Here is a 24,282-nt window from a genome sequence, read left to right as displayed (position 1 = left end):
GTAAGGCCAAAAGGCAAAGCAGACTAAGTTCTAGCCAATTCGCTTAGCATTTTAAAAAGCACTCCTGGTCAGGAGGATTATGGATATGCAATAAAGACAAATTCAGACCCAGAAACAACAAAACAAAACAAAACAAAACAAAACAAACAAAAAACAAAACAAAACTTGAAAAGCAGACCTCTTAAATGGGTCACAGAGTTGGATAAATGTACATGGGCTTAGGAGAAAGAGAAGAAAGAGTACAGACAGTCATAGATGAAAGGAGTTTGTAATATGAGGGCCGGCTTGTTGGGGTTTTTGTCCCACCTGGTAGACCACAGCCAGCAAGCCCCAAAGAAAATCACACAGAGAGTCTACATTAGGTTATAACTGATTGGCCCATTAGCTTAGTCTTCTTATTAGCTCTTGTAGCTTATATTAACCCATTATTCTTATCTATGTTAGCCACATGGCTTGGTACCTTTCAGCTGGGTAGGCTACATCTTGCTTCTCGGTAGTCTGGGCTAGAATGGAGAGGAATGGGCTTCTTCCTTCTCAGAATACTGTTCTCATTGCCCCACCTCTACTTCCTGTCTGGTTGACCCGCCTATACTTCCTGCCTGGCCAATCAGCATTTATTCAAAACATGATTGACAGAATACAGACAATTCTCCCATACCAGGAGTTAGAATAATAAAATAAATATTAAAAATTAGTAACAATAAAAGATAAAATAAGCCACATAAAGATGGAATATACACAGAGAGTCTGGATTATGTATATTATTGTGTTTTCTTTACTTTATTTATTTATTGCTGTTAATGAGCTAACTGTAGAGAGACATTTGATTGTGAGGGATGCTAAGCTAAACCAATGTAATGTTATCTTGACTTCAAAATTTGAGTCTAAGGATATGTTACTTTGGAAAAGATATTCTGCTTTTGTTTCCACAGAGGAGGAGAACCTGTGGATTCCTTTCAAGATAATGTGGTTTAACACCCCCAAAAGTTCTCCACAGACCCTAAAAATACTTTGTCCAACAAACACTGGGAAGCAGTTTGGAGAAAACTATGCCCAAATTCCCAAAATAGTTGTGTATAAATGTTTATTTACATTTAAAAACGGTTAGTTATAAATGGTTAATGAAAATAAGGGGGATATGATATAGAGATAGATACTTTGCTTTGGTATGGATTTTGATCTATTAATACAAATTTATGGTCGATTTTGTTACACTGTGTATATGTATTTTTGATCTTGTTTAAGGTATTATGTTTATACAGTTCATTAAAAATATAAAGTATAATTAAAATTATGGATTAATAGTCATCTATAATAGTAAAAATTATAGTTATGTTTGTTAGATTTTCTAGATATATAGAGATATATTTCAGCTAGATAGATAATCTTCAACAATTCAAAGACCTACAAAACATGGTGTTAAAATATTTTATTAATTTAGGGATTTTCATGACAATGAGACACACCTGCTTCTGGCAGCACCAATTTACTTCAGAGATGATGGGCATTGAAGAAACTCCTTATGGAGTTTGTTGTCATTGTGGCAGTATTAACCATTTGGGTAAGAAGCTGTTCTTGCTTGGACTGCTTGACAGTATGCTGTGTAAACTAGACGTGAAGGACCAATAGGAAAGGGAGCAGTGAACTTTACCAGACTGGAAAAGGTGGGATGATTCTTCAGTGTTTCTGCTTTACAGAAGAAACTGCCAGACATTTTGCAGGTCTGAAAAATGGCTGACATAGGTGGCCAAAATAGGTCTTTCAAATTTCCTGCTTCGTGGAAAAGTCTGCTGGATACTATGGGCCTGTGGGCTGAAGATTGGATGCCCCAATGTTACAGAAGAACTTCGGGTGACTGTCCAGGCAGCGAGATGTCTTTGTCAATTCTAGAGTTTTGGAAGTTGCTTACAAAGCAATTCCTGTTTACTTAGGTAATATTATATCCTTCTGGTGTTTTTGATGGTGTTGAAGATTATCTATCTAACTGAAATATATCTAGAAAACCTAACTACAGTGGGGAGATGCTTCAGGCAGTCGCCATAGTGAGTCGCCATGCTTCTCCTCTCCGAGATGGACGCAGGTTAAGACCTCTCCTGGTAAGCCACACCTCGTGGTGCTACACAGATTACTAAATATGGGTTAAAGGAAGATGTGAGAATTAACCAATAAGAGGCTACAGATAATGGGCCAGGCCGTGTTTAAAAGAAAAAAAAAAAAAAAAAAAGAAAACCTAACTAACATGACTCTAAGTTTGACTATTATAGATCACTATTAATCCATAATTTTAATTATGCATTTTAAATGATCTCTTTAAACATAATATCTTAAACAAGAGCAGAAATACATTTACACAGTACAGCAAAATCAACCATAAATTTGTATCAATAGACCAAGATCACACCTATGCAAAGTATTTATTTCTATAATGGTGGGACATAGTAGCACTCACGCAGACATGGTGTTGGAGAAGGAACTGAGAGTTCTACGTCTAGATCAGCAGACAGCAGGAAAGACCTGTGTACTGAGTGACTGAGTGTAGCTTGAGCATATATGAGACCTCAAAGCTTATCCCTAAAGAGACACACTTCCTCCAACAAGGCCACACCTCCTAATAAGCCAAGCATTCAAACACATGAATCTGTGGGGGCCCTTCCTATTCAAACTACCACACAGTTGAATTGCATTTCTTTCCAATTTTAATACTTGCAGGGTTTTTTTTTTAACTTGGTGGGTTTTTTTAATTTTTATTTTTTTTTTTTTTGAGACAAGGTTTCTCTGTGTAGCCTTGGTTATCCAGGCTGGCCTCAAACTCACAGACATCCACCTGCCTCTGCCTTCCCAGCACTAGGATTAAAGGTGTGTGCCAACACTGCTCAGATAATACTTGCAGGTTTTGTAGGTGAAGATTCAGTAAATGTACATATTTAACATTTTTTGTCTTAGTTCACTGAAGGCTGTGAATGTATTTTTCATGTGACTGACAAGACTATCAAAGCATTTCTTTAATCGTGTGAATCGAAGCCCCAAACTTTAATTGTGGGAATATGCCACTGAAAATGAGGAGTCACAAAGGGACTTTATGGAACAAGGACAATGGTTCAGTGGGTCAAGGTGCTTGCTGCGACATCTGATATCCAGAGTTTGATTACCTGAACTTATACAGTGTAAAAAGAGAACTGACTGCTGAAAGCTGTTCAAGCATGACCCTGAACTCCTGATTCTTCTGTCTCTACCACTTGAGTAGGATTACAGGTTGTTAGGTTTTAAACCTTGCTGAAATGCCTACTTCACACATTAAGGCAAATCTGACTGCCAGGTTCTCCCAGGATCCCTTAGTCCCTACCTGTTACAGGGTATGATTGGCTTGTATATCCTACCCTCTACCCTGAACTCCCCAGTCCAGGGGGCTGGGTTGCCTTTCCCTATATAATTCAGTCATTTTTGGTTACTCCGATCTCTTTTGGGTCTCCTGGCTGCTGTACCTGGCTCCTCTCTTTCCCCTTTCCCTCCCATTCCCCCTCTCCTCCAATAGCTCAGGGTCATGTCTACTCTGGACTCTCCCACATGTCCCTGCATCTGGCCATGCTCTCCCTTTTGCCTACAATAAACTTTCTCCTCCATCATACCTGGGAGCAGTCATGGCCTTTCTTTTTTATTCCTTTTTTTCACAGGTATGTGCCATGTGCCCTATTTGAAAATTGAAATCTTAATATAACCCAATTTATATATTCTTTGCAATTCTTCAGTTCAAATTTTTATTGTTAAATTAATCATTATTCCAAAGCTATATAAATTATCTTACATTTTCTTATGCAAGTTTTGACTAATTATTTTATGACTAAGTCCATATTTCTCTGAGGTTTGATTATCACATGCAATAGAAACACTACTTTTTTTCAATATGACAATTCAGTTGAACTCAACACTATGTATTGATTTATCCATTATTTTTTTCTAATAACTTATTGACTTGTTGGAAACATGAAGGCTTCACATGCAGTTGGGTGTGTTCCTAAGCTCTCTTATATATGTAAACTGAGCCTCCCATTGCTTTGGAACTTTAGTATCTACTTTTTTTTTGGTTTTTCGAGACAGGGTTTCCCTGTAGTTTCTAGAGCCTGTCCTGGAGCTAGCTCTTGTAGACCAGGCTGGCCTCGAACTCAGAGATCCGCCTGCCTCTGCCTCCCGAGTGCTGGGATTAAAGGCGTGCGCCACCACCGCCCGGCCTAGTATCTACTTTTATTTTTAGTAACACATTTGCTTCTTCTCATGAATTCTCCAAATCGTCATTGAGTTTAAAAACTGAGAAATAACATAGATCAGGTCACAAAATTCCTTCACATGGGAGATACAAGGCATGAAACAAAGGTTGTCAAGGTTGTTTTCCCCTAATAAAGTCAGTTGCTTCTGCAGAGTCCCTGGCACCATAAAGTAATGAACAATCTCAGAAAATTAACACAATAAACCAACCTTTATCCAAACTAACCAAAAAGCAGAGAGAAAATCTCCAAATTAACAAACCCAGAAGTAAAAAGGGGCACATAAAAACAGACATGGAGGAAATACAGAGAATCATCAGGTTATATTTCAAAAACCTGTACTTCACAAAATTGGAAAACTTAAAGGAAATGGACAACTTTCTGGATAAATATCACTTACCAAAATTAAATCAAAACCAGATAAGCAAATTAAACAGACCTAGAACTGCTGAAGAAATAGAACAGTCATCAAAAGTCTTCCAACCAAAAAAAGCCCAGGACCAGATGGTTTCAGCTCAGAATTCTACAACATTTTCAAAGAAGAACTAATATCAATACTCCTCAAATTGTTTCACACAATAGAAACAGAAGGAACATTGCCAAACTCTTTTTATGAGGCTACAATTACCCTGATACCCAAACCACATAAAGACATTACTAAGAAAGATAACTACAGATCAGTCTCACTCGTGAACATTGATGTAAAAATACTAAATTGATGGAGGAGGGTCTTCTATCAATCTGTTGATTTCATTGGTTAATTAATAAAGAAAACTGCTTCGCCTGATAGTTTAGAACATAGGTGGGTGAAGTAGACAGAACAGAATGCTGGGAAGAAGGGAAGTTAGTCAGTCATCATGCCTCTCCTCTCTGGGGTAATTGCCATGCCTCTCCTCTCTGGGTCAGTCGCCATGATGCTCCGACCTGAGACAGATGCCATGGAGCTAGCCACCAGGTCAGACATGCTGACTCTTTCCCAGTAAGCCACGATCTCATGGTGGCATACAGATTATTAGATATGGGTTAGTCAAGATGTGAGAGTCAGTAAGAGGCTAGAGCTAATGGGCCAAGCAGTGTTTAAAATAATACAATTTGTGTGTGTTATTTCAGGGCATAAGCTAGCCAGGCGGCCGGGAGCCGGGTGGAAATGCAGCCCACTGCTACCCCCTCACTACACTATATAAAATACTGGCAAATCAAATCCAGGAACACATCAGAACCATCATCCACCATGATCAAGTTGGCTTCATCCCAGAGATGCAGGGATGGTACAATAAAATCTATCAATGTAATCCACCATACAAACAAACTGAAAAATAAAAACCACATGATCATCTCATTAGATGCTGAAAAAGCTTTTGACAAAATACAACATTCCTTCATGGGGAGCCCTTCTTGGAGAGAGCAGGGATACAAACAATATACCTAAACATAATAAATAATACAGCAAGCCAACAGCCAACACCAAACTAAATGTACAGAAACTCACAGTGATCTCACTGAAATCAAAGCAAGAAAAGATTGTCCACTCTCTCCGTATCTATTCAATATAGTTCTTGAGGTCCTAGCTAGAACAATAAAACAATAAAAGGAGATCAAGGGGATACAAATTAGAAAAGAAGTCAAACTCTCACTGTTTGCTGATGATATGATAGTTTAAGCAGGCAGCCCCAAAAATTCTACCAAGGAACTTCTACAACTCATAAATACTTTCAGTAATGTAGCAGGATACAAGATTAACTAAAAAACTCAGTACCTTCCTTCACACAGATGATAAATGGGCTGAGAAAAAAATCAAGAAACATCACCCTTCACAATAGCCACAAATAGCATGAAATATCTCAGATTAACTCTAGTCAAACAAGCGGAAGACTTGTATGACAAGAACTTTAAATCTTTTAAGAAAGAAATTGAAGAAGACACCAGAAAGTGAAAAGATCTCTTAAGCTCTTGGGTAGGTAAATTAACACAGTAAAATGGCAAACTTACCAAAAGCAATCTACAGATTCAATGCAATGCCCATCAAAATCTCAGGAAAATTTTTCATAGACCACAAAAGAATGGTACTCAACTTCATATGGAAAAGCAAAAAACCCAGGATAGCCAAAACAATCCTGTACAATAAAAGTACTTCTGGAGGCATCACAATTCCTGATTTCAAACTCTACTACAGAACTACAGTGCTGAAAACAGCCTGGTATTGGCATAAGAACAGACAGGAGGAACAATGGAACTGAATCAAAGACCCAGATATTAATCCACACACCTTCGGACTCTGATTTTTAACAAAGAAGCAAAAAATATCAAATAGAAAAAAAGAAAGCATATTTAACAAATGGTGCTGGCAAAACTGTATATTAACATGTAGAAGAATGAAAATATCACCATGCACAAAACTCAAGTCTAAATGGACCAAAGACCTCAACATAAAGCCAACCACACTAAACCTCATAGAAGAGAAAGTGGAAAGTACACTTGAACACATTGACATAGCAGACCTAAATATAACCCTAGCAGCGCAGACACTGAGAGAAACAATTAATAAATGTGACCTCCTGAAATTGAAAAGTTTCTATAAAGCAAAGGACATGGTCAACAGACAAAACGACAGCCTACAGAATGGGAAAAGATCTTCACCAACCCCACATCAGACAGAGGTCTGATCTTCAAAATATACAATGAACTGAAGAAATTGGTCATCAAAAGAACAAATAATTCAATAAAAAATGGTGTAGAGACCTAAACAGAGAATTCTCAATAGAGGAATCTAAAATGGCTGAAAAACACTTAAGAAAATGTTCAACATCCTTAGCCATCAGAGAAATGCAAATCAAAACAACTCTGAGAATCCATCTTACACCTGTAAAAATGGCCAAGATCAAAAAGACTGATGACAACTTATGCTGGAGAGGTGGTGGGGTAAAGGGAACACTCCTACATTGCTGGTGGGAGTGCAAGCTGCTTCAGCCCCTTTAGATGTCAGTGTGGTGATTTCTCAGAAAATTAGGAAACAACTTTCCTCAAGACCCAGCAATACCGCTTTTGGGTATATATCCAAAGGATGCTCAAGGATGCTCATGCCACAAGGACATATGCTCAACTATGTTCATAGCAGCATTGTTTGTCATAGCCAGAACTCGAAAACAGCCTAAATGCACCTTGACTGAAGAATGGATAAGAAAAATGTGGCACATTTACACAATGTAGTACCACACAGCAGGAAAAAAAATAACGACATCGTGAAATTTGCAGGAAAATGGATGAATCTAGAAAACATAGAGTGAAGTAATCCAGACCCAGAAAGACAATTACCATATGTATTCACTCATAAGTGGTTTATAAACATAAAACAAAGAAAACCAGCCTACAAATCACAACCCCAGAGAACCTAGACAACAATGAGGACCCTAATAGAGACATACATGGATCTAAATATATAGGAAGTAGAAAAAGACAAGATCTCCTGAGTAAACTGGGAGCATGGGGACCATAGAAGAGGGTTGAAGAAAAGGGGAGAGGCAGGGAGGAAGCAGAGAAAAATGTAGAGCTCAATAAAATCAATAAAAATAAACAATCTCAGTTAAATCATTTTCTAGCTTGTTATAAATCTTATCTGAAATCTATAATCCATGCTTCTTATTAGCTATGAATGTTTGGCCTTTTGTTTGTCCCACTAGCTCTTAGAACTTAATTTAACCTGTTTCTCTTCATCTAAATTTTCCTCAGGGCTTTTTATCATTTCCTTCTTTCCTTCCTTCTTTCCTTCCTTCCTTCCTTCCTTCCTTCCTTCCTTCCTTCCTTCCTTCCTTTCTTCTTGTCTGTCTGTCCTACTTTTCCTGATTCTTTTATGTCTGTCTGGCTGGTGGCTGACTGGCTTCTGGCCCTGGGCATCTAACTCTCTCTCCCTCATTCTCTTTTTCTCTCCTCTTTCTCAAGCCTAAATCCTGCTCCTACTTATTCTCTGCCCATCAGCCCAATCTACCCCTCTCCTGCTTAGCTATTGGCTGTTCAGCTTTTTATTAGACAAATCATAAAAGTGAAATAGCAACACAGTTTTACATAATTAAACAAATGCAGCATAAACTAATGTAACACATCATTACATATTTAAAGTAATATTTTGTAACAGGTAGACTCTCCAGACAAGGGTAAAAAGCAGTCACATTTTTCACCAAAATATCACAAGAATGATCTCTAGGAAACACACTAAAATTTTTCTTCTCTGAAACCTCTTGAGCCAGTACCCCCATCATTCAATTCACTCTTAGCAACGCTGTATTCCATGCTTCTACTGAAATGGCCCATTAAGCAGCACTTTCCTAATTTGAACTCCCAGAGTCCAAATTCCTCCTAACAAAAGCATGGTCAGGCCTATCACAGCAATACCCCAGCTCCTGGTACCACCTCTGTCTTAGTTAGGGTTTCTATTGCTATGAAGAGACACCATGACCATGACAACTCTTAGGAAGGAAAAACATCTAATTGGGGTGGCTTACGTTTTCAGATGTTTAGTCCATTATCATCATAGTGTGACATGGTGGCATGCAGGTAGATGTGGTGCAGGAAGTAGTCTGAGATGCTGGGTGCTATCTTGAGCATATATGAGCTCAAAGCCTGCCTCTACAGTCATATGTGTCCTCCAACGAGGTCATACCTACTCCAACAAAGCCACCCCTCCCAACAGTGTCATCCCCTTTGGGGTCCTGATGTGGGATTCCCCTCTGTATGCTGTGAATATGTTTTATTACCATTGGTTAATAAAGAAGCCTCTTAAACCTATGGCAGGGCAGAATTGAGCAAGGTGGGAACTCTCCGCAGAGATAGAGGAGAAGAGAAGGCAGAGTCAGAGAGAAGCCATGTAGCTGCCAAAGGAGACAGACTCCTGGGAACTTTACCGGAAAAACATGAGCCTCATGGTAAAATATAAAATAATAGAAATAGGTTAATTTAAGATCTAAGAGCTAGCTAGCAATACACTTAAGTGATTGGCCAAGCAGTGTTTTAATTAATACATTTTCTATGTGATTATTCAGGTCTGGATGGCCAGGAAAAGAATAAGCAGCCTCTGTCTACAGGGGCCATTTTCTTTCAAACCACCACATTGTGTACCTCAGTGACTTTTTAGATTAAGAAGATATTTACTTCTTTTAAAAATTAATTAATTGGAAGGCAGAGGTAGGCGGATCTCTGTGAGTTCGAGGCCAGCCTGATCTACAAGAGCTAGTTCCAGGACAGGCTCCAAAAGCTACAGAGAAAGCCTGTCTCAAAAAAATTAATTAATTTGGGCTGGAGAGATAGATTAGAGGTTAAGAGCACTGACTATTCTTCCAGAGGACCCAGGTTCAATTTGCAGCACCAACATGGCAGCTCACAACTGTCTGTAACTCCAGTTCCAGGGGATCTGACACCCTGACATGGCCATTCATGTGGGCAAAAGCACCAATGCACATAAAATAAAAATTATTTTAAAAATTTTTTTTAATTGATCAATTTGTGGGGAGGAGGAGGGGTTCCTGTGCCATGACATGTGTAGGGATGTCAGAGGACAAATTGTAGAAGTCAGTTCTCACATATCTGATGGTATCTTAGCTTATGGGTTGGTGGAAGTTAAGTGGGTCTTCTAAGTTAGTAGATTCCAAAGATTTTTAATCTATTAGTCACAGGATGTTTGTTTGGTTAAGGAATGGCCGTTCTGGAGGACAGAACTAAAGATAAGACAAGTAGCCTCTGGACCTGCAGGATTCCAGTCTTTCCGTAGTGCTGACATCCTCATTAGTCCATTACTCTCTGCAGACACGGCTTCTTTCCAGGAGATGTTTTTTCACTGCTCCCCGCTGGTCAAACATGACATTTTGTGTATTTTTATGTATTACCACCATAATATTTACTTAATATTGTACGGTCCCTTGTAGTTAGGAATGTCATTCCTAGGACTAAGTGTAGATAAGGCTGAGTAGTGGGCAGGACAGCAGTGTTCAGGAGAGAGCAACAGCTAGGAAAGGCCATTAAGAAAGAAATTCCTGAGTCATATCAAAACTGTTAGCTATTACAAGCCTGATAATGATCTTTTCCTTTGCCCTTACCCGCTCTGTATCTGCCATAACATTTATATATGACATATAATAAGATTAATATCCTTAAAACTTAATAATCAAGTTAAATAATAATCAATCCTTAAAACTAATAATAAACAATTAGACCTAATGGAGTGAAGGCAAGAGATGAAACAGCTATTTAAAACAACCCAAAATTACATATTTTAAAAATTAAATTGGCTCTCTGTACCCCATACTTACAATGTCCTTTATCAACTATCTTGCTTTTAATGGTTACTGGGACTTTAGAAAGAGCCATTGTATGCTGCCCCCTTTTTTATTAGTTAAATACAAATATTGTTTAATAAACTTTTAATCTTGGCTAATTGTGCTTTTTATACAAACTAAGAAGGTTGTGTCTGTGTCTTCCTTCTCTTTTCCTCTAGAGTTAAAGCAGAAGGGTTCATTAAATGGATGTTTCTTTGCTAAACCAGACCTGATTGAGTAAGTTCCTGGCCTCAGCCTGTCTCTGTGTCATTATATTGGATATCGTTTCAATTAGGCATGTGTGTGTGTGTGCACACTTGTGAATATATGTATGTATATAACATTGCATATTTATACAAATAATATTAAGATATAGGATATAGATGGTACACACCCTTAATCTCAGCATCAGGCGCCTGAGGCAGGCAGATCTCTGTGAGTGCTGACGTTAAAGATGTGAGCAACCTCGCAAAGCCTGGCCAGGACTTTTAAAAGATTAATTATAGTGTTACAAGTTACGGAAACGACTTGATATAAGGGTTCGCTATCTCATGAAATATTGCTTATATTATTGTTTCTAGTGTTGCTCTATCCCTCTACAGCACACAGGTGTGTTGTAGCTGATTACAGAACACGGGTCTCATAATCTGTTTCTAAACACCATGGCTTGGTGTAGTGAGTCCAGGAGCAGAGCAAAGGAGAGTAGAGAGGGAGCCCCAGCTGCTAGGGAGAGTTTGGGAGGCACTAAGATCTGGCATTTATTTCATCTGGACGTTGATGTAAATATTTATTCCTGAAAAATAACACTGAGAGGAATTTAAGATTTCTGGTGCAGCTTTGTTTAATTCGATCCACTTGTGGTTTCTTGGGTAGAATAATTTTTCCTTCTGGCTCCAAATGGCAGAACCTAGAAAGCGACGGAAGGGATGAGGGCTGTGTGCACATTTTGACTCCTTCGCGAATCATCGCCGAGGTTCTTTTCCTTAAAGACAATCTAAATTGATCCGTGGTAATTGAGAAATTGAGAAAAAAATTCTTAAATAACTGCGAACAAGAGACTCCATACCAGCTCCCATTGGAAACACTGGCAGAATATTCGGGAAATGCGCTCCTGTGGGCACACAAAGCAGCCTCTCCATGCGTGGAGGAGCGGCTGCACGCTGCTGCAGAAGGCCATCCATCACGTTTATTGCTCTGCAGACAGCAGCGATTTTAAATGAGTCTGGGCTTCGCGAATGAATTCCAATAATTCATGTTATGATCCCTAAACTGTGTGTCAGACATTCGATATTACTTTTAGGAAGAGAAAAGAAAAAAAGAAGCTGAGATTGTCAGTCCCATAATACGGGTAAAATCAGCTAGTTTTATTACTTTAATCATTGATAAAGGCATTAAAACACACAAATACAACCTCTTATAGTTGCAAAATTTGCAGAGTTTAAATTTTTTATTTTGTAAAATATTTTATTTTATTTTGTGTAAATGTGACACTTTGGTGAGCACTTCTTTCCTCTGTTTAATTTGTTTGTAAAATCAACGTGTGTTTTGTTGTTTTTGCAGATTGTAGAAGCAATCATGGTCACGACAAAGGAAAGTACGTAGAATTACACAGGCTGTGCCGAGAGCGGCTGCCTCATTCCCGTCACTGCTCTCAGGAGCGAGAAGGGGCTTTTTATTGTTGTTTGTTTTTCAAAGAATATAATTTTTAGATTTTTTTTTTTGGTAGTTGTTCTGCTGGGAGTTGAACTGAGGTCAGCTAAGCACACTTTATACTATGGAACAATACACACAGCTTCCAACAGTTTTCCATGCGTCCATGCATCCATGCGTCCATGCATTTATGCGTCCATGCATTCATGCGTCCATGCATTCATGCGTCCATGCATTCATGCGTCCACCCATCCAATCATCCATCCACCCACCCATCCATACCTTGCCTGTTTCCATATTAAAGAGTAAAGGGGTGGGGCAGGGCCAGAAAGCCGCATGTTCCTGCTTTGAGGAAAGGAAAGAGTCACATACAGTCCATTCTCAGAGCATTTGCAGGCTGAGGTGGGAGCCAAGAACATGGGCTTTGTGGTGGACTCCCCCTCTCCAGGCTATGTGCTGGGAGTTTGGATCTCTTCAGCCTTATTTCGGCTTCGCTCATTTTCATGTTCTAAGGCAGCAAACTCAGGGCCTTGAGGTTGGCACTCTGCTGCTGAGCTTTACCCCAAGCCCTCAGCTCCACTTCTAACTCATGTAAGACCCTTGAGCAAGCTACGCGACCTCATTTACAATGTGTGCTTTTTGATGTTAGTGAACTTTCGATCAGATTCTGCTTTATATCTGTCTTTTGAAAATGGGATAATTAATTTCTGATGGATGGTTATTTTTTTTTATTTACTAGAGCACCCAAGAAGACCTTTGTAGACTCGTTCCCTGAAATATTCTAACCAACACTTGGCAATGCATGTTTTTGTGATAAACAAACAAAAACCATACGTGACTACTTAGCTAGCCTCCTTTAGGCTAAGCTCAAAATACTTAATGTTTTTTAGGAGCAGAAGCAAAACAGATGTCTGTGTTGGCAGTGAGAAAATGCTTGGAAAATCGATCACGTCTTGTCATTGATAAAGTGATACCAGCATTGGCATCAGTAACACAGACAGGGCCTGGGAGCAGTTGTCTATGCATGCTGAATTTCAAAGATGTGGCTCTCAGGCATACGGTGTGTGTGTGTGTGTGTGTGTGTGTGTGTGTGTAGGAGAGTCGTAAGAAGCTGATTCAACCTTCTATAGCCTGAGAACCCAACCTTGGGAAACAAATATCCGGTTGCCATGGAGACACTCAAGGTGGATGAAAGATGGATTAATCAAAATACAGTAAATCCTTTTTACGAGCTTCCTAAGGAATCCAGTGTGAAGTGAACCCTCTGGCCTGTCTATTCTCTCCCCATCACACAGGAAATCCACCAAGGATGAGCAATAATACACATTTACTATTCTGAGTCTTGTGTATGCACGGGTGAATGTCAGTCTCTCTTGCCTGAAAGGCATCATCGTATAAGCATAAGGGCTGCATGGGTATGTGAAAAAAAAATAGATTTTGAAATTGAAGAGAAAATTTGGCCTTTTTTTGTAAATTAACTTCTAAGGTTAACATGTAAAGAAATAGGTTTCATCGTGGCATCTTCATACATATGTATGAAAATTATATTCAGTACAAGAAAAAGAAAACTATTTAGAAATAAATTTTGAAATTGGAGGAAAATTTTATGTAATCTGTGGGGGGGAAAAGAAGCATTTCTAAAGAGTGCGATTATTTATGAAATGAACTGTATCCTCAGGGGAATAAAAGAGATGAAATGATCTGAAATTGAAGCAGGAGCTGCATTCAACTTGAGCCTCAATACACAGCTAATCTGATGGCTTCACCTGAAAACAGGCCATTTTAGTCCTGGTATCAGTTAAATAAATAAAGGGATGAATCTAAATAAATGGTTCAGATGAATAAATTAAGTAAATACATAAATTAAGTGGCTTTTCCCTTCTTTCCCAACAAACTGACAGGCCAAATTAATCAAAATAGTTAATCCAATTGTGGGAGACAATTCTAGAAGCCTCCAGTAAATCATTGTTGGGCAGCCAATTCAATTTTCATTCCAGGTCTTGAATAGCTCCTGAATCCGGCAGACTGGATGAGGTAGCATACAGAACCAGCTGATGCAAGGGGGCTTGGACAGCTGCCAAGAACAGATAAAGGCTCACAGTGATGATGTCAGTTTCTGTAGGCGAGGGGCCTGGAAGAAATCCAGGGGAACAAAAGAGAGGCCACTGGCAGGTTCTTAGGGCTCTGTCTCCGTGAGCTCTCACAGACTGAAGGGGATGCAGGATGCAGCTTCCGAAGGGGTTTAGCATAGAATGGAACCTGATTTTGTTGTGTAGAAAAAGGAGCCTGTCCAAGTTTCTCTTAGCATCAGCTCGGCAGAGGTGATGGTCACTGCTCAACATCCCACAAGACAGTGCACCTACCGCCTCTCGGAAGAAACGAAAAATGTCTGTGGTATTGTTGCTGATACCTTCTGGGGTAGTGAAACTTGCTGATGTATTCTGCATAGCATCTCTGAGCACAAATTGTTGAAACAGAAGACCTGAAAGTTCTCAGTAGAGTTAGGAGAAATCAGCTCCAGGCTGAAATAAGACTCAAGTTTCAGTCCAAGACTTGCTGGTAATTAAAAATAACTGTAAGCTATCACAGCTTTGACCCTCAGGTACTCGATCTGTTACATGGGAATAATGGTGCCTACCATTTAATCTTCTCTATAAGAAGATTAAATGAAAGTCAGGTGAAGCATTAAGGCAGGACAGAGGCAGGGAAAACTTGGGGACATAAGAAGAGGAGAGAGTCCCTCAGCTAGGAATCTGGATGAAGCATTTGCCTTGCTGGCCGTAAACCTGCTGTTTTCTACAGTCTTGCCACAGGGAAAGGGCCTGTGTTAAACTCCTTGTGCAACCCTAGTGGCTTCTGGTTTTATTTTATCAGGTGGCATCCTTGGGGCCACCCTTTCATCTTACTTACAAAAGAGAAAGCAAACTTTCAAAGAATTCTGAGCAATCTTTTGAGAAATAATTTTAAGGTCACTAAAAGGGAATCTCTGGTTAATGCTCAGACCATTCCTTGGGACTCTTCCTGGAGCCACCCACATCTATCATATCTTATTTGCTAAGAGACGTCTTTGAGAGGCCCACATACATACTGTCAGGTGTGTAGCAGTTTCTTCTGACCATCTGTGTGTGCACTGGTGCACACGCAACACCGCCACTCCCCCATATAAAGACAATAAAATAAAATTAAAAGGAATCTATTCTGTGAACAGAATTCAGCAGACAAATTCTCAGTGAGTGAGAGAGTCAGGGTGAGTGTTCCACCTCTGAGAAGGAGTGGGGTCTTTGAATGGCAGTTAAGAGAAGTTACCTGGCCTTGTCTCCTGCCTTTGATGTAAGGTCACATTTGCATGGATAAGAGGTAGAAAACTCACTGTCCTGTTGCATAGCAGGTTTTCCTTAGGAGATCAGCTCTGACTGCTGGGCTAAGGTCTCTCTGATCCCGAGTCAGTCTCCACATGGTCAGAGAGCTGGGAAAGTTCTGGCTTTACATTCTGTCTCTACATGCCCCTCAAGTTTACAACTTGTAGAGGCTAATATAGCATTTCTTGTCAATAAAAATTATAGGCCTGAGGATGTAGCTGAGTGGCACAATGCTTACCTACCATACATAAAGCCTTAAACTCCATCACCACTACACACACACACACATGCACACACATGCACATACACACACACACACACGGATGCATGCACACGCACGCACACACAAGCACACACACGCATGCACACACATACATTAAATAAATAAATAAAGTCCTTTACCTTGTGTTTGGTTGAAATGTTTTGCTAGCTCTAAGTCTAGAATTTCAGCATAATTAGCTATTTTGCTGTCCATACTGCCTACAGCAGTGGTGACCTGACCTTGGGCTTCTCTGGGCTACATTAGGTAGAGAATTGTCTTGGCTCATACATTTAATACGCAGGCACTAGTAATAATTGTAAAAATTAATTGCTATGCTCCATTTTCAGTATGCTGTGTCCTCGAAGTTCCTCAGAATTACAGATTAGCAGGAGGTGGTGGGCCAGTCTCCTAGTGGGCAGCTGGAGCCGGTATGTCTCCAAACTCAGAGTTGGAAAGTTCCAGGGATGACTGTGTGACTCCCTGCAGACCAGAGGAGGAGGAGGACATCTTGGTTCCGAAATTATGCATCAGATGAAGGTCTGTGCCCTAAACCAGAAGGGGCAGGGGAAGTTTGGAATAGGATCAAGCCCTGACCTCTGGGAAGAGAGAACGGGAATTTCTCATCATTAGGGGACTTTGAAAACCATTGTCTTGTTCCAAATCAGCACATAAGGTGTTTTGTCTTTTTCCATGCTATGTCCCTTTCGACTGTTATGCCCAAAGTCTGGATCTCTGAAATAGCACCATGAGACCGAACTTGATGCAAAAGCAAAGTGTCTTTTTTGTGAGTTAACTTGGGCCTCCCTGTCCTTCTGGAGCAGCAGCGGCAGAGGCAGCAGCAGCAGGAGCAGAGCAAGAGAGACCCTGAGCAGCTCAGGGAGGGGGTTTTATAATGGGGAAGGTTTGGGGGAATTCCAAGCCTACAAGCTTGGGATTTGACTGCTCTTCTATGGAATGAGAGAGCGGCTCCCTTCTGATTGACTCCTCCCATAAGGGGGAGGAGTCCATTGTGTCAGGGGTCAGGGAGAGGTCACGCCTCTAGACTAGAGGTTACTATTTCCATGGGCTAAGGTCTGGAAAGGTCATAGTCGACTCTAGGCTAGAGGTTACTACATCCCTACTCAGGGATTGGTCGTTTTTTCCTGCTCAGGGATTGGTTGGTTTTCTGTCAGGGACAGAGATGGCTCTGATTTCAGGGACAAACTGTGGCTCTTTCTCTGGTCCTTTTTTTGTTTTAGGCTCTAATTTAAGGCCAGGGCAAATTCCTTTCACAGATTCTGGTCCTAGGGGTAAAGTGTGTTTTTCTCTGGCTCTGGGTTCAGGAATAAAGTGTTTCTTTTACTGGCTCAAGTCCCAGATCAGGGGTGTGCTTCCTTCACTGGCACTGGGTTCAAAGTCAGGGTACTCAGGGATTATGTTATAGCTACAGACCTGCTGGGGCCTGGGTCTTTCACTACAGAATCATATACTAAAAGCTTTTATTTTTACTCATCCCTTGAATTTATTATTATCTTATTTCTAACCAATCCGTCTGTGACATCTACAACCACAGAAGCACAAAAATGTGCTCACACACTAATCCTTTCTCTACAGCATCCTGTTCAGAGAGTCTTTTAAAACCGCCAAGCCAATCTTAAGTTTGTAATCAGTAACAACAGAAAATGGAGGTAGGCAGCATGGCTCAGTGGGTAGGGATGGTCTGCCACCAAGTCTAAGAACCTAAGTTTGATCCCTGGTTCCCCTGTGGTGGAAGAAGAGAACTGACTTCCACAAGGTGTCTTCTGATTTCCTCAGGAGTGCCTCCCACCCCTAATAAATAAATAAGTGCATAATAAGTAAATAGTTGTTTTTTATTTTGAAGACTCATGTTTAAGTCATTAAATAAGATATTAAATACACTAAAAATATTAAATCTGTGTGTGGCAGTTTGAATAAGAATGGCCTCCATAGGCTCATATTTGAATGCTTAGTCACCAGGAAGTAGCACTATTTGAAAGGATTAGAAGGATTAAGAGGTATGGCCTTGCTGAAGGAAGTGTGTCACTGGGGTGGGTTTTGGGGTTTCAAAAGCCCATGCCAGGCCTAGTGTCTTTCTTTCTGACTACAGATCAGGATATAGCTCTCAACTATTTCTCCAGTGTCTGCCGGCATGCTGTGATGCTTCCTGCCATGATGGTGATGGGCTAAACCTCTGAAAGTGTAAGCCAGCCCCGATAAAATGCTTTCCCTTATTAGAGTTGCCTTGGGCAGTGTGTCTCTTCACAGCAATAGAACACAGACAAAGATATATTTTGGTGCCAGGAGTGGGGTATTGTGTGACAGGCCTGACCATGTTGTGTTTTTCAGAGAACTATGGAAGACTTTGGGACTTTGAACTAGAAAAGAAGTTGGATGCTGTAAGTGAAGATTACTGGGAAATTCTAATAAGATCATTAAAAATAATTATGAGGGTAATTTGAACTGTGGGGGCCCAGCTCAAGAAGTGTCAGTGGGAAAATATTAACTAGAAACAATTCTTGTGACATTTTGACAAAGAAGGTGACTGTTTTTTGCCATTGTTCTAAAAATCTGCCCGAAGCTAAATCAAAACTTTTGGATTAATGGTGCTGGCAGAGGAGATTTCAAGACAGCCCTAGTATTCACTGTGTCATTAATTAATAGTGGTTTTTCTTTTGTAGATCTATGTTGAAAAGAAAGGAGCAAACTAAGTAAGAAAAAATACAAAGTGTGCAGTTTGAAGAGAAATGGAAGAGCAAGAAATGCAATATTGGAGCCAAGTCTAGTGCTCAAGGAGATAAAAAGTTTAAAGAAAAGCCTGATGCTAAATGAATTAATGGGGTGGTAACCTTTGGGCAAGACCCCATCTGGCTAAGTTTTGGAAATTTGAAAAGAATTTAAGGAACTTGTTAAAAATAAACTAAAGGAAAATTTAAGTAGTGAAAGAAACCACCAAATAGAAAGTTGGTGCAAATATGATTTAAAGAGGGGGCCAAATTCTAGCCCCAGCAAGCAGCAGGACTTGGCAGTTTCAGTCACGTGGTTCTTGCTTTAGAGTCAAGAAGACAAGAAAATGGTTATAAAATATCTCTCCACAACAAAGGAAAGCTGCTGTGGCCAGGTGTGTGACAGAGGTGTCCCTGCATGGAGGCCTAGAGAGGGCACTGTATAAAACTGTGAATCTGGAGCCTGAATTGTGTTAGAGAGCCCCAGAGCCACAGGATACCTGCCAAGGAATGTTGCAGACCAGATGCGGAACCAGCTGAGAGAGAGAGAGAGAGAGAGAGAGAGAGAGAGAGAGAGAGAGAGAGAGAGAGAGAGAGGTGTTGCAGTTAGCAAAGCTGAAAGGAACTGGAGATCTGAAGAGTATTTTTAACATCAAACATGGAGATGCAGAATTTGGAGTGCTCCCAGCTGGTTTTGTTCCAGTATTTCCTCACTATGTTCCCTTTCCTCTGTTTTGGAATGGTGATGTATATTCTGTGCCATAATGTGTGTTGGAAGTATGTGATCTGCTTTGTAGTAGGAGGCTGCGTGTTTGTTCCCGGATGCTCAGCCCCAAAATAACCACACAGAAACTGTATTAATTACAACACTGCTTGGCCTATTAGCTTATGCATATTTGTAGCTCACTCTTACATCTTAATTTAACCCATTTGTATTAATCTGTGTATCGGCATGTAGCTGTGGCTCACTGGCAAGGTTCTGGCTCATTTGTTCCCGGGGTGGCTACATGGCAGCTCCTGACTCCGCCCTCTTTCTCTCAGCATTCAGTTTAGCCCCCCCTCCCCGCCTAGCTCTCCTCTACCCTATCACAGGCCAAGACAAATTCTTTATTAACCAATGATATTCACAGCACACAGAGGGGAATCCCACAGCACTGCTTTTTGGTTTTACAAAGGGTTTCAGTTAAGAGAGTGTGTGAGTCTCAGAAGAGACTTTGGAGTTTTAAGAGTTTTGAGACCAAAAGACTCTGGGAACTTTTGAAGTTGGACTAAACGTATTTTGCATTAAGATATGGCTATAAGTCTATGGGGGCTGTGGAGTGGAACATAGTGATTTGAGTAAGAATGGCCTCCATAGGCTCATATATTTGAATCCTTACTCACCAGCAAGTGGCACTATTTGGAAGTATTATGATTAGAGGTGTGGTGGCTTTGTTGGACGTGTGTCACTGGGAGTGGACTTTGAGTTTCAAAAGCCCATGTCAGGCCCAGTGTCTGTCTCTCTCAGACTACAGATTAGGATGTACCTCTCAGCTACTGCTCCAGTGCTTGTCTGTCTGTTACCATGCTTCCTGCCATGATGATGATGGACTAGACCTCTGAAACTATACACAAGCCCCCAATTTAATGTTTTCTCTTATAAGAGCTGCCTTTGGCATAGTGTCTCTTCACAGCAATAGGAGCATGACCAAGACAAGCTTTAAGCCAGTTTTCACGCTCAACTTCTTGTACAGTTTTGTTTTTTGATACCATGAACAAGTTGCTTACATGCTGAAATCATAAAATCCTCTCAGCATTTGGCTCAACTGAGCTATCATGCTTCCAAACAGCAAATGATGGCACCACAGTCATTATCAACATCAACTCTTAAGGAATTGCTGGAATTTAGGAAGATTTCATCCTTTTACCTATATTAAATTAATAGTTTTGTATGTGTGCATGTGTGTGTGCATATGCAGATGTGCATGCCACATGTCTGACGGTGAAAGGACAATTTCATCTGTTGATTTTCTCTTCCCAATGTGGGTCCCAGGGATTGAACACAAGCCATCTGAATTGTACAGCAAATATTTTTATCTACTGAGCCATCTTGCTGGTACCCAAAATGAGTCTCCATTACTATATCATAGTGGGGAAGGGTTTATAAGGCCCTGTCCTTTGGTAGGAATTGTAGCTAGTTAGCAGTTGTTCGGGGAGGAACTTACAAGATTCCAATCTTCCCTGAAGATTTATGGTTGGTGTGATGGGGGGGGGGACTTTTTGTTATGTGGTATTGTTCCTGGTACATTTACCCTTGCTCTTTTAAGTAATCCTAATCAAATTTGTAGATAGACACATAGGGAGAGAGAGATGCATACACACACACACACACACACACACACACACACAGAGAGAGAGAGAGAGAGAGAGAGAGAGAGAGAGAGAGAGAGAGAGAGACAAAAAGACAGACCCTAGGGTAGAGGCAAAGCATAGAAGTGGGAGAAGGCATGGAGGTGAGTGTAATCAAAATGCCTTACAAATTTATACACACACGTCCCAGTGAAAGCCACTGTGATGGTTTACATGAGAAATGTCCCTCATAGGCTTGGGCACTTCAACACTTAGCCCCCCTGGTAGGGCTGTTTAGGGAGATTTACGAGGTGGGGCCTTGTTACAGGAAGTGCAGTACTCAGGGTAGGATTTGAGAGCTTAAAATCCGCAAGCCACTTGCGGCTCATCCTCTCTGCTCCATTCTTGCAGTTCACAATGTGAGGTCTCAGCCTCCTGCCCCTGATGCCATGCCTACCCCTTCCCACCATGGTGGACTCTTTCCCTCTGCAACTGTAAGCCAGGATAAATTCCTTTTTTTTCTATACATTGCCTTGGTCACAGTATTTTATCACAGCAACAGAAAAGGAATGAATGCTCTATTATTATGTACTTTAGTGGATGCTAGGAAACTTTTGAAAACCATATATTTATTGCAGTAAATATATTATAATAATTCCACAGGAAGAGTGCAAGCATGTAATTCAGTTCCATGCACACTGAAGTCCATTATTCATGGGTCAATTTCAATAGTTGGTATTGTGTCCTTATATACAGCTTGGGCTGCCTTCAGACTTGCTGTGTAGCTGCTACTGATCTTAAACTCCTGATCTTCCTGCATCTGCCTCTGGATGCTGAGATCACAGCTGTGGACTGCTACACCCCGCACTTCTCTGAAATTTTAAAATTAAAATTCTGAATCCTGGAAAGGCATGCAACTACTCTTTTACTAATTTAAAATTTTCCTTTAAAGGTGATAATTTTTAAAATCTCTTATAGAAAAAAGAGAGTTGAATTTGATATATAGTTTTGGATACTAAATTGGAATCTGAGTTGGAATTAAATGAATGTCTTAGTCGTTGGCACTGCCTGTAGGAAAGCTGTCAATGCCAAAACCCTTTAACTCTAAAGATATATATTTTCGTAAGCACAGCTACTTTGCTTGTCTTCAAAATCTCATTAATTCCTTTGGTGATTTTAGGTGCATTATTTTATATACCACATTTATTTTAATTTTGGCCTAGTGGCTGTGCCTTAGTTTACTGCTATTTCAGTTGGCAATTACAACTCTATAGTTACCAGCCTGCTTTTCCAACAGCAACAGGAATTCTGTTCCCATGGGCACCGGCCCTGTCAATCCCCCAAAGGTAGCTTTAGCTAAATCTCTATCATTCTATTTATAAATAAGACATGAGATTCAAAGGCTGGTGTAAAAAACTGCCAACTCAGAGAGGCTGGAATGCAATTAGTTAACCTTCCCTCCTTGCTGGCATCTCCAAAAGACCCATGTGTCTGCTTTGCCAAACCAGAAAAAGCTGTGCCACTCCAAACTCCTCCCTACTACTTCTCTCTTTCTCTCCCTGATGATCTCTGATGCTCCGTGATTACTTTCTGTCAACTAGTTGGTAATGCAGCCTCCTGACCCCAGGTTAATTTTATTTAATTAACTCAAATGCAGACTCAGGGTTCACAGTGTGATCATGGTGTTGCCAGCATCTAGCTCCCCTCACACTTATTTCTCTTTATATGCCATCCAGTGCCAATTTAGCAACAAGCCTGTCCTACTCAGCTAGTGCTCTCTCTCTGTTTTCTTTCTTTTCCCCCTGCTCTTTTTCATTTTCCTTTGGAAGGGCTTTCCCAGAGAAGCTCACCTGACCTAGTTTGCAGGCCTCAGCTTCCTGAGATCTGGATCAGTCAGTTTGAAGTTTTCTTTCTTTCTTTTTTTTTTTTTGAGACAGGGTTGCATTATGTATATTTGCCTGGCCTTCAGCTGGTTATGGGGAGCACTCACTATGTAGAGAACCTCTTGCTGCTGCCACCAGAGTGCTGGGACTAACGGCGTATGTCATAACACCCGGATTGTTTTATGTTTTCTGATTCTATTAACCTCTTTTTAGTCAAAACTGTCTCATTTCCCTCTAGCTTGTCCATATTATTCCTCCCAGTCTTAATTAGGGTTTCTGTTCCTGTGAAGAGACACCATGGCAACTCTTATAAAGGAAAACATTTAATTAAGGTGGCAGTTTACACTTTCAGAGGTTCAGTCTATTATCATCATGGCATGAAGCATGGTAACTGGAAATATAGTGGTATATTATGGTGTTTTAATAAATAAGGCTTTTGGAAATGATAAGTAAGCAATTTCCTCGATCTATAGTTTACCATTACATGGATGACATTTTGTTATCTGATTCAAATATAGATACTTTAGAAATAATGTTTGAGGAAGTAAAGAAAATTTTGCCTTGTGGGGGATTACAAATTGCTCCTGAAAAAATACAAAGAGGAGATTCTATTAATTATTTAGGTTATAAAATAGGTTTACACAAAATTAGAGCCCAAAAGGTGCAAATTAGGAGAGATCGATTGCAGACTCTGAATGACTGTCAGAGATTGCAAGGAGACATTTCCTATCTATGGTGCACTATTGGGATGAAACCCGATGAACTGATTAATTTAAACAAAACCTTAGATGATGACAGGGACTTAAATAGTCCCAGGAAATTATCAGCTGAGCTGAGAGAGAATTGGCTCTGATTGATAAGAAATTAGAGAAGGCACATGTGGATTGTGTGGATCTGAATCTTAATTGCATTCTGGTCATATTACCCTCCAAATATTTTCCTACAGGAATTTAATGCAGAGGAAAGATATTATCTTAGAATGGATCTTTTTACCACACAAACTGAGTAAAAAATTAAAAACTTATGTGGAAAAGGTCTCTGAGTAAATTCTAAAAGGAAAATTGAGACTTCATCAATTAGCAGGAATAGATCCAGCAGAAATTATGGTACCTATTAATAATGATGAAACTGATAAATTATAGGAAGAAAGTGAACCCTGGCAGAGAGCCTGTAGTAATTTTTTTGGGAGAGATTAACAAGTATCCCACAATCAAGAGAATTCAACTTATAAAGAGAACTACCTGGATCCTTCCTCTCATTGTAGCCATAATGACACACACCTTTAATCCCAGTAGCCACACTAGTTTCCATAGAAACTGGGCGTGCCTTTAATGACAGTGGTGCATACCTTTAATCCCAGCCATAGAGAGGATTATAAAATGGGAGGAAACAACTCTTAGTCACACAGTCTCATTCTGAGTTTCCAGGAGGCAGGATCGCCATTTCAGACTGAGGTAGAGGTAAGGGCCAGTCTTCAAGTTGAACTCCAATTTCTGACCCTGAGTTTTTATTAATC

Source organism: Arvicola amphibius, chromosome 2, assembly GCF_903992535.2.
Source record: "Arvicola amphibius chromosome 2, mArvAmp1.2, whole genome shotgun sequence".
Classification (NCBI taxonomy): Eukaryota; Metazoa; Chordata; class Mammalia; order Rodentia; family Cricetidae; genus Arvicola; species Arvicola amphibius.
Note: the sequence above shows the minus strand (reverse complement) of the source record.